This window comes from Heptranchias perlo, chromosome 1 (genome assembly GCF_035084215.1).
Source record: "Heptranchias perlo isolate sHepPer1 chromosome 1, sHepPer1.hap1, whole genome shotgun sequence".
Lineage (NCBI taxonomy): Eukaryota > Metazoa > Chordata > Chondrichthyes > Hexanchiformes > Hexanchidae > Heptranchias > Heptranchias perlo.
The window spans coordinates 197464436-197480374 of NC_090325.1; the positions used below are offsets into that span (position 1 = coordinate 197464436).

At 44.7% G+C, this 15939-nt stretch overlaps 1 long non-coding RNA gene across 1 annotated transcript in view; it reads right to left on the reverse strand.

Annotated features, from left to right (window-relative positions):
- Positions 1–2087: 2087 nt before the first annotated feature.
- Positions 2088–15939, reverse strand: part of LOC137306981 (uncharacterized) — a 105783-nt gene continuing 91931 nt past the window's right edge. Inside the window, exons 4-5 of the long non-coding RNA XR_010958992.1 lie at positions 4558–4654; positions 2088–2143 (exon numbers count right to left, since the gene is read on the reverse strand). This is a non-coding gene — a long non-coding RNA (uncharacterized lncRNA). The remainder of the gene's footprint in view (positions 2144–4557; positions 4655–15939) is intronic.

Consider the following 15939-nt stretch of genomic DNA (forward strand, 5'->3'; position numbering starts at 1 on the left):
TAGCCAGAGAGAGAGAGAGAGAAAAGCCAGAGAGAGAGAGAGAGAGAGAGAGAAGCCAGAGAGAGAGAGAAGCCAGAGAGAGAGAGAGAGAGAGAAGCCAGAGAGAGAGAAGCCACAGAGAGAGAAGCCAGAGAGAGAGAGAGAGAGAAGCCAGAGAGAGAGAGAGAGAGGGAGAGAAGCCAGAGAGAGAGAGAGAGGCCAGAGAGAAGCAGAGAGAGAGAAAGAGAGAGAGAGAAGCCAGAGAGAGAGAGAAGCCAGAGAGAGAGAGAAGCCAGAGAAGCCAGAGAGAGAGAGAGAGAAGCCAGAGAGAGAGAGAAGCCAGAGAGAGAGAGAGAGAGAGAGAGAGAGAGAAAAGCCAGAGAGAGAGAGAGAGAAAAGCCAGAGAGAGAGAGAGAGAGAGAGAGAGAGAGAAAAGCCAGAGAGAGAGAGAAGCCAGAGAGAGAGAGAGAGAGAGAGAAGCCAGAGAGAGAGAAGCCACAGAGAGAGAAGCCAGAGAGAGAGAGAGAGAGAGAGAGGGAGAGAAGCCAGAGAGAGAGAGAGAGGCCAGAGAGAAGCCAGAGAGAAAGAGAGAGAGAGAAGCCAGAGAGAGAGAGAAGCCAGAGAGAGAGAGAAGCCAGAGAAGCCAGAGAGAGAGAGAGAGAAGCCAGAGAGAGAGAGAGAAGCCAGAGAGAGAGAGAGAGAGAGAGAGAAGCCAGAGAGAGAGAGAGAGAGAAGCCAGAGAGAGAGAGAGAGAGAGGCCAGAGAGAAGCCAGAGAGAGAGAGAGAGAGAGAGAGAGAAGCCAGAGAGAGAGAGAGAGAGAAGCCAGAGAGAGAGAGAGAGTGAAGCCAGAGAGAGAGAGAGAGAAGCCAGAGAGAGAGAGAGAGAAAAGCCAGAGAGAGAGAAAAGCCAGAGAGAGAGAGAGAGAGAAAAGCCAGAGAGAGAGAGAGAAGCCAGAGAGAGAGAGAGAGAGAAGCCAGAGAGAGAGAGAGATAGAGAAGCCAGAGAGAGAGAAGCTAGAGAGAGAGAGAGAAGCCGGAGAGAGAGAGAGAGAGAGAGAGAAGCCAGAGAGAGAGAAGCTAGAGAGAGAGAGAGAAGCCGGAGAGAGAGAGAGAGAGAAGCCAGAGAGAGAGAGAGAGAGAGAGAGAAGCCAGAGAGAGAGAGAGAGAGAGAGAAGCCAGAGAGAGAGAGAGAGAGAAGCCAGAGAGAGAGAGAAGCCAGAGAGAGAGAGAGAAGCCAGAGAGAGAGAGAGAAGCCAGAGAGAGAGAGAGAAGCCAGAGAGAGAGAGAGAAGCCAGAGAGAGAGAGAGAGAGAGAAGCCAGAGAGAGAGAGAGAGAGAAGCCAGAGAGAGAGAGAGAGAAGCCAGAGAGAGAGAGAAGCCAGAGAGAGAGAGAGAGAAGCCAGAGAGAGAGAGAAGGCACAGAGAGAGAGAGAGAAGCCAGAGAGAGAGAGAAGCCAGAGAGAGAGAGAGAGAGAGAGAGAAGCCAGAGAGAGAGAGAGAGAAGCCAGAGAGAGAGAGAAGCCAGAGGGAGAGAGAGAAGCCAGAGAGAGAGAGAGAGAGAGAAGCCAGAGAGAGAGAGAGAGAGACAAGCCCGAGAGTGAGAAGCCCAAGAGAGAGAGAGAAGCCCGAGAGAGAGAGAGAGAAGCCCGAGAGAGAGAGAGAAGCCCGAGAGAGAGAGTGAAGCCCGAGAGAGAGTGAGCACGACAGAGGAGAAGCCCGTGAAACAGAGTCGAAGCCAGAGGGAGAGAGAAAGAGAGAGAGAGCCCGAGAGAGAGAGGGAGAAGAGCCTCAGAGGGAGAGAAAGGTGCGAGGGAAAGAGAGGGCTGAGAGAGAGAGAGGGGCCCAAGAGTGATAGAGAAAAGAAAGGGTGCAAGATGGAGAGAGGCCCGAGAATGAGGCCCAAGAGAGAGAAGAGCCTGAGAGAGAGAGAAACAGGGAGCAAGATCGAGAGAGGCCCGAGGGAGGGGGAAGAGAGAGAGAGAGAGAGAAAAAGCGAGAGGGAAGAAAGGGAGCAAGAAAGAGGAGAATTATATATATTTTACAGTCCAAGCAAGCAGACATAAGTGATGTTGCAACTAGTTTTAAGAAAATTCAAAACTTGTTACTGACCTTCTTGGAGACCTGGCACCAGTTTATAGACAATATCTTGCATTGTGCGGTCATGTCTAGGAAACACATAAAATAAAATTAATATATAAATGTTGTCACAAACAAAATAATTAAGTCGTTACAGCTGTACTGTTCACCTAATTCAGTCCTGAAAAGTCCAAACTACCCTCTAAGTGAAAAGGTGAGGTTGTAAATCTAACAAAGTCAACAATTAACAATTGTGATTATTAGGGTACAGGTATACAGACAATGAGAACATGAGGAGTACGTAAGGAAAGAGAACATTAGGACCACATAGCGAATGAGAGATTATGTGCACCCAGGGCAGAACTAAAGGTAAACAACATCCCGGACTCCTGCCATAGTGTCAGTGATGACTGGGTCTGTCGATCCGTGTACTGCTCTGCCACACAGTGGTTATTCTTCAACAATTAATATTCAACTACACTCAACTATTGGAATTCATGACAACAGTTGCAGACCAAAGTTTCAATACTTACTTTGCAATGTTTAGATTATTAGCAATGTAAAGCAGTGTACGCTAACACCCTGTGATCTGCTGTCCTGAATACCCTCCTCCAGGACACCATTGTGGCTGCCACCTGACCAACGTTGTCCACATTTGCTACCATAAGCAGCAGTTGAGGCAAATAATATTGATGCATTTAAGGGGAAGCTAGATAAGTACATGAGGCAGAAAGGAATAGAAGGATATGGTGATAGGATTAGATGAAGTCAGGAGGGAGGAGGCTCGTATGGAGCATGAACACCGACAGACCAGTTGGGGCGAATGGCCTGTTTCTGTGCTGTAGACTCAGTGTAAGGGTGTATTGTACGCAATGTAACTTCTAAATTCTCAATGCCAAACACAGATGTTTGATATAAATGTATTCAATCTGTACCAGCTTGTGTCCAGTTTTCAATGTCCTGGAAGAGGGAGGTAAAGGGCACATTCTCTACTGTAGTCTCTCGGTGCAGATAGTTCAGTTTGCATTGCTATTGGAACATCCTGAGGTTGTGAAAAGCGCTATATAAATGCAAGTCTTTCTTTTCTTTTAATATGGGTGAGAGATTCCAGTTTTCTTGTGCAGCTGTTTTGTTTAAATTTTTTGTTTAAGTTTTTAAGAAATTCTGGTTAACTTTTCTGAAAGTTTTGCTTTAATTCATTTACCTTCTTTATCTGCCTGTAATTTTATTACAGATTAGACGTAAACAGACACCCCACTAATAAGTACAAAGTCTGCTCACTCATTTTGTGTACATCAAATGATCAAAAAAGCTACAAGAGGATCTGAAAACAGGATCAAAAATTGGAATTCCTGGAGACCTCTGTCTTTTTTTTTTAATTGGTTCATGGGATGTGGGCGTCACTGGCGAGGCCGGCATTTATTGCCCATCCCTAATTGCCCTTGAGAAGGTGGTGGTGAGCCGCCTTCTTGAACCGCTGCAGTCCGTGTGGTGAAGGTTCTCCCACAGTGCTGTTAGGAAGGGAGTTCCAGGATTTTGACCCAGCGACGATGAAGGAACGGCGATATATTTCCAAGTCGGGATGGTGTGTGACTTGGAGGGGAACGTGCAGGTGGTGTTGTTCCCATGTACCTGCTGCTCTTGTCCTTCTAGGTGGTGGAGGTCGCGGGTTTGGGAGGTGCTGTCGAAGAAGCCTTGGCGAGTTGCTGCAGTGCATCCTGTGGATGGTACATACTGCAGCCACTGTGCGCCGGTGGTGAAGGGAGTGAATGTTTAGGGTGGTGGATGGGGTGCCAGTCAAGTGGGCTGCTTTGTCCTGGATGGTGTCGAGCTTCTTGAGTGTTGTTGGAGCTGCACTCATCCAGGCAAGTGGACAGTAAACCATCACACTCCTGACTTGTGCCTTGTAGATGGTGGAAAGGCTTTGGGGAGTCAGGAGGTGAGTCACTCGTCGCAGAATACCCAGCCTCTGACCTGCTCTTGTAGCCACAGTATTTATATGGCTGGTTCAGTTAAGTTTCTGGTCAATGGTGACCCCCAGCATGTTGATGGTGGGGGACTCGGCGATGGTAATGCCGTTGAATGTCAAGGGGAGGTGGTTAGACTCTCTCTTGTTGGAGATGGTCATTGCCTGGCACTTATCTGGCGCAAATGTTACTTGCCACTTATGAGCCCAAGCCTGGATGTTGTCCAGGTCTTGCTGCATGCGGGCTCGGACTGCTTCATTATCTGAGGGGTTGCGAATGGAACTGAACACTGTGCAATCATCAGCAAACATCCCCATTTCTGATACTGCAGTTTATTGTCAACAGTTACATCTTGTGCAAACTAGACCCCCTGGTTTAATACTCACCCTATGTACTGCCACAGGTTTAATACTCACCCTATATACTGCTGCGGGTTTAATACTCACCCTATATACTGCCACAGGTTTAATACTCACCCTATATACTGCCACAGGTTTAATACTCACCCTATATACTGCCACAGGTTTAATACTCACCCTATGTACTGCAGTGGGTGACTCTGGTGAATGACAATCCTGCAGGTGGGACATGTGTTGTTTTCTTCAAGATATTTCACAAGGCAGCTCCTACAGACTGAAGGCAAACCAACAATGCATCAATAGCTTGTCGACACTTATTTCCCTCTGTCCACTACTTTTAGCAAAAAGGTTAGTGCAAGGATAAAACAGACTTCTCCGTTTAAGACACACGGTGACTTTTTCCTCCAAATGAGCAAATGGGGGGAAATATGCCCCTTATGAGCAATCCAAAATGCACAACTAAAACCTGCAATTTCAGTTCAAACACCTACCAAAAGGTTTACTCACTTAAGGCAGAGGTATCCCAAGGAATTAAAATTGCAGCCCTATTATTCAATCAAAATATGTTTAAGGAATTATTTCAAAATCACAGCTGTCCTCAAAGGGACACAATGATAAAACCAACCATGGAGAACGGTAGATATTATGAAATCAGATTTGTAACTTATTATTTGTGCATTAAAACCATAAAATCTAACCCTAAAAAAAAAGGACAAGAAGAAAAAATATTGCAACTCTAAAGTAAAACAGCAAATGCTGGGAATATATAGCAAGTCCATCAGTGTCTGTTTCGAATGCAGACTTTCACCAGAGCCAAGAGTCTCAAGACAACAGAAACGTTAGTCTGGCTTTCTACGTTTTTCCAGCATTTGCTGTTTAAATTTAAGAATTAACGGGCTCAAGTTGAGTCAGACTGCAGTATTTTCCAAAGCAAAAAGGACACTCTCAGTCAGGGTAAAAAAAAAATCACTTTTTAAGATGGTATTGCAATTTGGAAAGCCTTAAAAAAGGGATGCTCATAACTTAACAGAGCACATAAAAATCTATGAATTTCTCACCTAAAGCTCCATCATTGATAATTAGCACCCATCTATATTTTAAAAGTCTTAACTATAAATGCGCATTTCATGTAAGCATTGTACTTGCATCCTGCCACACTTCAGTTACCATACTTGATATCTCACCTTAGTAATTCCACAGGATATCTGCTAGTAAATCAATATATTTATTCCGGACAATGTAATTAAGGCAGGCCATTAGTCTAATATGAAAACATGTTATTCTTCCTGTTCTTTTGCTTGTATTGTGTTTCCTCTCCTCCCCATTTGAGTCTTTGTTGGCATCACAATGAAACAACAGAGTTACAGCATCAGTAGGAGTGTGCTGCATAAAATGTTTACCTCTCCTTGAACAATCTCACCATCAGGTGAAGTCACTGCTAGTTTATTAGAAACTTTGCATTGTTATTGAACAGAATTAGGTGGCTCAAGATTCTCAAAACCAAGCATCCAGTAGAATTTTTGAGATGATAATCTCTGCCATGTTGTGTCAATAGGACTACTCTGATCAAGTTCTATCTTGACATTAATTCATGAAAAGATTTAATCTTAAAATGACTGAACAAGAGAACATCCTGATTGTTCTGCAAGGGATTTGGATCAATGTTGATGTGCCACAGAAACCTCTGATAGCGGCTTAATTCACCTCCCCATAACCCGCTCCCATCAGTGCATTAATGAGACCAATGTCAGAAACTACCATATTAACCAGTGTACAGGTCATCCTCTTTAAACAAAAAAAAGTTTAAGCTGGGGGTGTGACCTGCATGCATATGAGTTATTACCTGTGTGAGAACATAAGAAATACGAGCACGAGTAGGCCATTCGGCCCCTCGAGCCTGCTCCACCATTCAATCAGATCATGGACGATCTTCGACCTCAACTCCACTTTCCCGCCCAATCCCCATATCCCTTGCTTCCCCTAGAGTCCAAAAATCTATCTATCACAGCCTTGCATATAGTCAACGACTCAGCATCCACAGCCCTCTGGGGTACAGAATTCCAAAGATTCACAACCCTGTGTGAAGAAATTTCTCATCTCTGCCTTGAATGTCCGACCTCTTATCCTGCAATTATGCCCTCCAATTCTAGACACTGTAGCCAGGGGAAACAATCTCTCAGCATCTACCCTGTCAAGCCTCCTCATAATCTTATATGTTTCAATGAGATCACCTCTCATTCTTCTAAACTCGAAAGTATAGGCCCGTTCTACTCAACCTCTCTTCATAGGACAACCTTCTCATCCCAGGAATTAATCTAGTGAATCTTTGTTGCACCGCCTCTAAAGGCAAGTATATCCTTCCTTAGGTAAGGAGACCAAAACTGTACACAGCACTCCAGGTGAGGTCTCACTAAAGCCCTGTACAACTGTTGTAAGACTACTAGTACAAGTAAAAAAAAATAGTACCAGAGAAATTAATGGGACTGAAAGTCAATAATTCCCAAGGACCTGATGATCTACATCCCAGGGTTTTGAAAGAGGTGGCTATAGAGATAGTGGATGCATTGGTTGTCATCTTCCAAAATTCTAGATTCTGGAATGGTTCCTGCAGATTGGAGGGTAGCAAATGTAACCCCACGATTTAAGAAAAGGAGAGAGAAAACAGTGAACTACAGACCTGTTAGTCTGACATCAGTAGTAGGGAAAATGCTAGAATCTATTATAAAAGGAGGTGATAACAGGACACTTAGAAAACAATAATAGGATTTGGCAGAGTCAACATGGATTTATGAAAGGGAAATCATGTTTGACAAACCTATTGGAGTTCTTTGAGGATGTAGCTAGTAGAATAGATAAGGGGGACCCAGTGGATGTGGTGTATTTGGATTTTCAGAAGGCTTTCGATAAGGTCGCACACAGGAGGTTGGTGAACAAAGTTAGAGCACATGGAATTGGGAGTAATTTACTGGTATGGATTGAGAATTGGTTAACAGACAGAAAACAGAGAGTAGGAATAAACGGGTCTTTTTCAGGTTGGCAGGCTGTGATTAGTGGGGTACCGCAGGGATCGGTGCTTGGGCCCCAGCTATACACAATCTATATCAATGATTTCGATGAGGGGATCAAATGTAATATTTCCAAGTTTGCTGATGACACAAAACTAGGTGGGAACGTGAGTTGTGAGGAGGATGCAAAGAGGCTTCAAGGGGATACAGACAGGCTAAGTGAGTGGGTAAGAACATAGCAGATGGAATATAATGTGGAAAAATGTGAAGTTATCCACTTTGGTAGGAAAAACAGAAATGCAGAGTATTTTTTAAATGGTGAGAGACTGGGAAATGTTGATGTTCAAAGGGACCTGGGTGTCCTTATCCATGAGTCACTGAAAGCAAACATGCAGGTGCAGCAAGCAATTAGGAAGGCAAGCGGTATGTTGGCCTTTATTACAAGAGTAAGGAATCTTACAACACCAGGTTATAGTCCAACAGTTTTATTTGAAAATCACAAGCTTTCGGAGGCTTTCTCCTTCGTCAGTGTCACTCACCTGACGAAGGAGAAAGCCTCTGAAAGCTTGTGATTTTCAAATAAAACTGTTGGACTATAACCAGGTGTTGTAAGGTTCCTTACATTTGTCCACCCCAGTCCATCACCGGCATCTCCACATCATGACTTTATTACAAGAGGATTTGAGTACAAGAGTAAAATGCTTACTGCAATTATATAGGGCCTTGGTGAGACCACACCTGGAGTATTGTGTACAATTTTGGATTTTGGTCTCCTTACCTAAGAAAGGATATATTTGCCATAGAGGGAGTGCAACGAAGGTTCACCAGATTGATTCCTGGAGTGGCGGGATTGTCGTATGAGGAGATTGAGTAGACTAGGCCTGTATACTCTGGAGTTTAGAAGAATGAGAGGTGATCTCAATTTGTCCGACCACACCCTTCAACCAGACGAAATCGAAGTTCTCAGCCGAGGGCTCAATTTCTGCCCCACTACCAAAATGGACCCCACTAGTCTCGCGGCGGACACAGAGGAATTCATCAGGAGAATGAGGCTCCGGGAATTCTACCACAAACCCCAAGATTTCAGCAGCGAACCCAATGAGACAATCGACGATCCGGAACAGCAGACAGAGGGATCCGCGGTACAGCAACCGAAGAGGAAAGAGTCAAACTGGACTCCTCCGGAGGGTCGCTGCCCTCAGCTGGACATGTATGCTCAAGCTGTCAGGAAATGCGTCAATGCCAGATTCATCAGCCGCACTCAGAAGACAGTCCAGAATGTCACCCGAGCACAACGCAACGCCATCAACGCTCTCAAGACCAACCGCAACATCGTCATCAAACCAGCGGACAAAGGAGGAGCCATAGTCATACAGAACAGAACGGACTATTGCAAAGAAGCATACCGACAACTGGACAACCAGGAACACTACAGACGGTTACCCGCAGATCCGACCAAAGAACACACCCACCAGCTCAACAAACTGATCAAGACCTTCGATCCAGACCTTCAAAGCATCCTACGCACTCTCATCCCACGTACTCCCCGCGTGGGAGACTTCTACTGCCTCCCAAAGATACACAAAGCCAACACACCCGGACGTCCTATCGTATCAGGCAACGGAACCCTGTGTGAGAACCTCTCTGGATACATCGAGGGCATCCTGAAACCCATCGTACAGGGAACCCCCAGCTTCTGTCGCGACACTACAGACTTCCTACAAAAACTCAGTACCCACGGACCAGTTGAACCAGGAACACTTCTCACCACGATGGACGTCTCGGCACTATACACCAGTATCCCCCACGATGACGGCATCGCTGCGACAGCATCAATACTCAACACCAACAACAGCCAATCTCCGGACGCCATCCTACAACTCATCCGCTTCATCCTGGATCACAATGTCTTCACCTTCGATAACCAGTTCTTTACCCAAACACACGGAACAGCCATGGGGACCAAATTCGCACCCCAATACGCCAACATTTTCATGCACAAGTTCGAGCAGGACTTCTTCACTGCACAAGACCTCCAACCAACACTATACACCAGATACATCGACGACATTTTCTTTCTATGGACCCACGGCAAGGAATCACTAAAGAGACTACACGATAACATCAACAAGTTCCATCCCACCATCAAGCTCACCATGGACTACTCCTCAGAATCAGTTTCTTTCTTGGACACACGAATCTCCATCAAAGACGGGCACCTCAGCACCTCACTCTACCGCAAGCCCACGGACAACCTCACGATGCTCCACTTTTCCAGCTTCCACCCTAACCACGTCAAAGAGGCCATCCCCTATGGACAGGCCCTGCGAATACACAGGGTCTGCTCAGACGAGGAGGAACGCGATGGACACCTACAGACGCTGAAAGACGCCCTCGTAAGAACGGGATATGACGCTCGACTCATCGATCGACAGTTCCGACGGGCCACAGCAAAAAATCGCATAGACCTCCTCAGGAGACAAACACGGGACGCAACCGACAGAGTACCCTTTGTCGTCCAGTACTTCCCCGGAGCGGAGAAACTACGCCATGTTCTCCGCAGCCTTCAACATGTCATCAATGAGGACAAACACCTCGCTATGGCCATCCCCACACCTCCACTACTCGCCTTTAAACAGCCACCCAACCTCAAACAGACCATCGTTCGCAGCAAATTACCTAGCTTTCAAGAGAACAGCGTCCACGACACCACACAACCCTGCCAGTCGGGGAACACTTCAGCAGTCATGGACATTCATCCACCGACCTTCGGGTAAGCGTGCTCCAAGGCGGCCTTCGAGACACACGACAACGCAAAATCGTCGAGCAGAAATTGATAGCCAAGTTCCGCACCCATGAGGACGGCCTCAACCGGGATCTTGGGTTCATGTCACGCTACACGTTACCCCACCAGCGAACAAATGTTATCTGTTTTTAATATAATGGGTCAGTTGCTGTCTTTTCTATGTTTCTACCTCTCTATCTCTGTTTTCTTTTTGTGTTTGTTGTTTTTTTTTGGTGATTTGTATATTCTGAGACCTGGCAGGTAACACCTGTCTGTCTGCACACTGATTGCCTTGGCAACGGGCAGTTGAAAAAACTGTCTGTAATCACCAAGCATTGTTCTGTGAATTATAAATGCGATTTCATTTCGAGGATTTCATTTTCACATCGTTCACCTGACGAAGGAGGAAGCCTCCGAAAGCTTGTGAATTTAAAATAAAATTGCTGGACTATAACTTGGTGTTGTAAAATTGTTTACAATTGTCAACCCCAGTCCATCACCGGCATCTCCACATCATGATCTCATTGAAACATACAAAATTCTTACAGGGCTCGACAGGGTAGAAGCAGGGAGGATGTTTCCCCTGGCTGGGGAGTCTAGAACCAGGGGTCACAGTCTCAGAATAAGGGGTAGACCATTTAGGACTGAGATGAGGAGAAATTTCTTCACTCAGAGGGTGGTGAATCTTTGGAATTCTCTACCTCAGAGGGCTGTGGAGGCTCAGTCATTGAATACATTCAAAACAGAGATCGATAGATTTCTAGATATTAAAGGCATCAAGGGATATGGGGATAGTGCAGGAAAATGGCGGAGGTAGATCAGCCATGATCTTGTTGAATGGCGGAGCAGGCTCGAGGGGCCGGATGGCCTACTCCTGCTCCTATTTCTCATGTTCTTATGTTCCTTACTCTTGTACTCCAACCCTCTTGCAATAAAGGTGCCATTTGCTTTGCCTGTTGTACCCGCATACTGACTTTCCGTGTTTCTTGTACGAGGACACCCAAGTCTCTCTGAACACCAACATTTAATAGTTTCTCACCACTTAAAAAATATTCTGTTTTTCTATTCTGCAGGAATAATTTCACATTTCCCCACATTATACTCCATCTGCCACCTTCTCGCCCACTCACTTAATCTGTCGATATCCCTTTGCAGACTCTTTGCATCCTAGCTTTGTATCGTCAGCAAACTTGATACATTACACTCGGTCCCTTCATCTAAGTCATTAATATAGATTGTAAATAGCTGAGGCCCAAGCACCGATCCTTGCGGCAGCCCACTAGTTACTGAGTGCCAACCCGAGAATGTCCCAGTTATCCCTACTCTCTGTTTTCTGTCCTTTAGCCTATCCTCTGAGGTGCTCAAGTTTCAGGTGCAGCCTACAGACAGGGTCAGCCTATTACCAATATATGTCAATAACTAAGACAGTAATCAGGAGTGCTGAACAGAGGCAATTTGTTGAGGTCTGAGGGAGTCTTTCACGGTCCTTGAGGAGGAAGCAATTAGGTTGTGAAAAAGCAGCTAGGTTACAATTACAGTTTGGGGTTTGGACTTATTTCATTAGGAAAGCAAACTGCCTAATCCAAAGTAGTTGGGGAAAGAGACTGCATCCTTTAAGGGAAGAGCAGATAAGAATTTGTAGTGGAGGAACATACAGGACAACAGGGAGAGAGAACAGGGCATTGGATTGGCCGAGCAAAGAGCTGGCACAGACACAACAGACCCAATTAATTCCTTCTGTACTATAAACTTCTACGATTCAAGCAGTATCAAACCCATTGCTAGGTCTATCCAACCTGGTCCATACAGTGCTCTCACCAGTTGGTTAGCTAATCACCTTTGGATTGAAAGCTAGCACAACTTTGTTTCGGAGGCAAAATCTGTGTTCCCGCCATCCAGAGTAAATTCTCCAACAAGGATCTTTATCATAGTTTTCTAATGCTGTGCCTGATTTAAGAACATGGAAGGAAATGAGGGCAAACATTTACATAGTTCAAGTACAAAGTGCTACCAAATGATTCAGAAATAGCTCATTTTAAAAAAACAGGTCAGAAACATGATCCTGACAATTATAGAGCATGTTGGGTTAATATTCAGAATCCAGTGCTTCTCAAACTTTTTTTTGAATCATTTCAATTTTTCTTGGACTGGGCCCCACCAAAACATTCCCATGACCTTCCCGTGTCTTTTTTTTAAATTTCAAAATATACTTTATTTCACAGAATTTAAAGATATACACAGTTCAATGTAAATATCACAATTCCAAAGCAATACAATACAGATCATATGACCTTCCCGTGTCTCTCTAGCTAAGGATGTGGCACTTGTAAGGAGTGTGTCTCTCCTTTGACATCCATTTCTTTTTCTCTCTCATATACATCAATCTACAAAACTCAGTAAAGCTGACAAACAGCTTCAAACAAACTGAAGCAGCCCCAAAAAGGAAAACAATTAAAAATGACATTCAACTGCAAAATGGCCTGAATAAAGGTCCATGTTCAAGGGCACTGCTTCAAGGCGACTAAGTTAAATTCCTTTTTATTCATAGGGTTTCAGGATTGTTATTAATATTTTGGAAACACATTCTACAATTCAGGTTGTTTTTCTGTGAAAAGTAAAACCCACTGGTGTCACGTATGACATAGAATAGAATCATAGAAAGGTTACATCACGGAAGGCGGCCATTCGGTCCATCGAGTCTACGCCGGCTGTATGCACGAGCAATCCAGCTAGTCCCACTCCCCCGCCCTTTCCTCATAGACCTGCACATTTTTCCCTTTCAAATACTGATCCAGTTCCCTTGTGAAGGCCGTGATTGAATCTGCCTCCACTATGCCCTCGGGCAGTGCATTCCAGATCCTCACCACTCGCAACCGTCTCTGTTCCAAGGAGCACAACCCCAGCTTCTCCAGTCTATCCACGTAACTAAAGTCCCTCTTCCCTGGAATCATTCTAGCAAATCTCTTCTGCACCCTCTCTAAGGCCTTCACATCTTTCCTCAAGCGCGGTGCCCAGAATTGGACACAATACTCCAGTTGTGGCCGAACCAGTGTTTTATAAAGGTTCATCATGACTTCCATACTTTTATACTCTATGCCTCTATTTATAAAGCCCAGGATCCCTTATGCTTTTTTTAAACCGTTTTCTCAACCTGCCCTGCCAACTTCAACGATTTGTGCACATATAACCCCAGATCTCACTGCTCCTGTATCCCTTTTAGAGTTTTGCCCTCTAGTTTATATTGCCTCTCCTCGTTCTTCCTACCAAAATGTATCAATTCGCATTTTTCTGTGTTAAATTTCATCTGCCACGTGTCCGCCCATGCCACCAGCCTGTCTATATCCTCTTGAAGTCTATCACTATCCTTCTCACTGCTTACTACCCTTACAAGTTTTGGGTCATCTGCAAATTTTGAAATTGTGCCCTGTATAACCAAGTCCAAGTCATTAATATATATCAAGTAAAGCAGTGGTCCCAGCACTGACCCCTGGGGAACACCACTGTACACCTCCCTCCAGTCCAAAAAACAACCGTTCACCACTACTCTGTTTCCTGTCCCTTTGCTAATTCTGTATCCATGTTGCTACTGCCCCCTTTATTCCATGGGCTGCAATCTTGATGAAAAGCCTACCGTGCAGCACTTTGTCAAACGCCTTTTGAAAGTCCATATACACCACATCAACTGCATTGCCCTCATCGACCCTCTCTGTTACCTCATCAAAAAACTCTATCGGGTCAGTTAAAGACGATTTGCCTTTAACAAATCCGTACTGGCTTTCCCTAATCAATCCACCTTCGTCCAAGTGACTGTTAATTCTGCACCCAGATTATCGTTACTAAAAGCTTGCCCACCACTGAGGTTAAACTGACTGGCCTATAATTGCTGGGTTTATCCTTACGCCCTTTTTTGAACAAGGGTGTAACATTTGCAATTCTCCAGTCCTCTGGCACCACCCCCATATCTACAGATGTTTGGAAGATTATGGCCAGTACCTCCGCAATTTCAAACCTTACTTCCCTCAGCAACCTAAAGTTATCCATTTTAAGTACAGCTAGCCTTTCAAGTAACTTTTCTTTATCAATTTTTAGCCCATCCAGTATCTCAACTATATCTTCCTTTACTGAGACTCCGGCAGCATCTTCTTCCTTGGTAAAGACAGATACAAAGTACTCATTTAATACCTCAGCCATCCCCTCTGCCTCCATGAGTAGATCTCCTTTATGGTCCCTAATCGGCCCCAGCCCTCCTCTTATTGTTTACATGCCTGTAGAAGGATTTTGGATTCCCTTTTATGTTGGCCGCCAGACTATTCTCATTCTCTCTCTTTGGCCCTTTATTCATTTCCACTCTGAACTTTCTATATTCTGCGTGGTTCTCACTTGTGTTATCAACCTGACATCTGTCACACGCCCCTTTTTTACGTTTCATCTTACTTTCTATCTCTTTTGTCATCCAGGGAGCTCTGGCTTTAGTTGCCCTACCTTTATCCTCGTGGGAATGTGCCTAGACTGTACGTGAACCATCTCCTCCTTAAAGGCCGCCCACTGTTCAATTATAGTTTTGCCTGCCAATCTTTGATTCCAAATCACCCGGACCAGATCTGTTCTCATCCCATTGAAATCGGCCCTCCTCCAATTGAGTATTTTTACTTTAGAGTGGTCAGTGTCTTGTTCCATAGCTGTTCTAAACTTTATGATATTATGCTTGCTGCTCCCTAAATGCTCCCTGACTGACACTTACTCCACTTGGCCCGCCTCATTCCCTAGAACCAAGTCCAGCAATGCCTCCTTCCTCATTGGGCCAGAAACATATTGATTAAGAAAGTTATCCTGAACACATTTGAAAAATTCCTCCCCCTCTGTACCCCTTATGTTATTATTGTCATCCCAGTCTATATTAGGATAATTGAAGTCCCCAGTTATCACTACTCTATAGCTTTTGCACCTCTCTAATTTCCCTGCAGATTTGCTCCTCTACATTCTTCCCATTGGTTGGTGGCCTAGAATACACCCTGTATTGTAATGGCACCTCGATTGTTTCTTAACTCTAACCAAATAGATTCTGTCCTTGACCCTTCAAGGACATCCTCTCTCTCCATTACTGCAATATTCTCCTTAATCAACACTGCCTTTTGGAGTATGGAGTGGTCCCAGCTCTGTTGAGGTCCCACCTTCCCCGGAACTGGTCCCGATGCCCCAAGAATCTAAATCCCTCCCTCCTGCACCATGTCTCCAGCCACACATGCATCTGCTCTATCCTCCTATTTCTATGCTCACTAGCGCCTGGCACCAGGAGTAATCCAGAGATTACTACCTTTGAGTTCCTGCTTCTTAATCTCTTTCCTAACTCCTTAAAATCTGCTTGCAGGATCTCATCCCTCTTTCTACTTATGTCATTGGTACCGACATGACCTCTGGCTGTTCATAGAAAAAGTAGTTACAATGGGAGTGCAGCAGAACGTAAGCTTGTCCTGACTTAAACTGAAGCTATACCCGACATTACAGAAGATGCATTAAAAACACTGAAGTGTCATTCTTGCATTAGTGGATTTAGATATTTTTGAAGGGAAAAGTAAGCTCTGATGTGGGAGTGTTCAATACTTCATATTATCATTCCAAACTATGACAGGCATAAGCAAACTTTACTAAACATAAAAATGAAAATTAATTATTTTCCCATTTGTCATACAAAAATATAGTTACAAAGCCTGTTTCCTATTTATTTTGTCCCTTCCTGCAGGTGTTGACTCTTTGCTTGGGTACAATTTC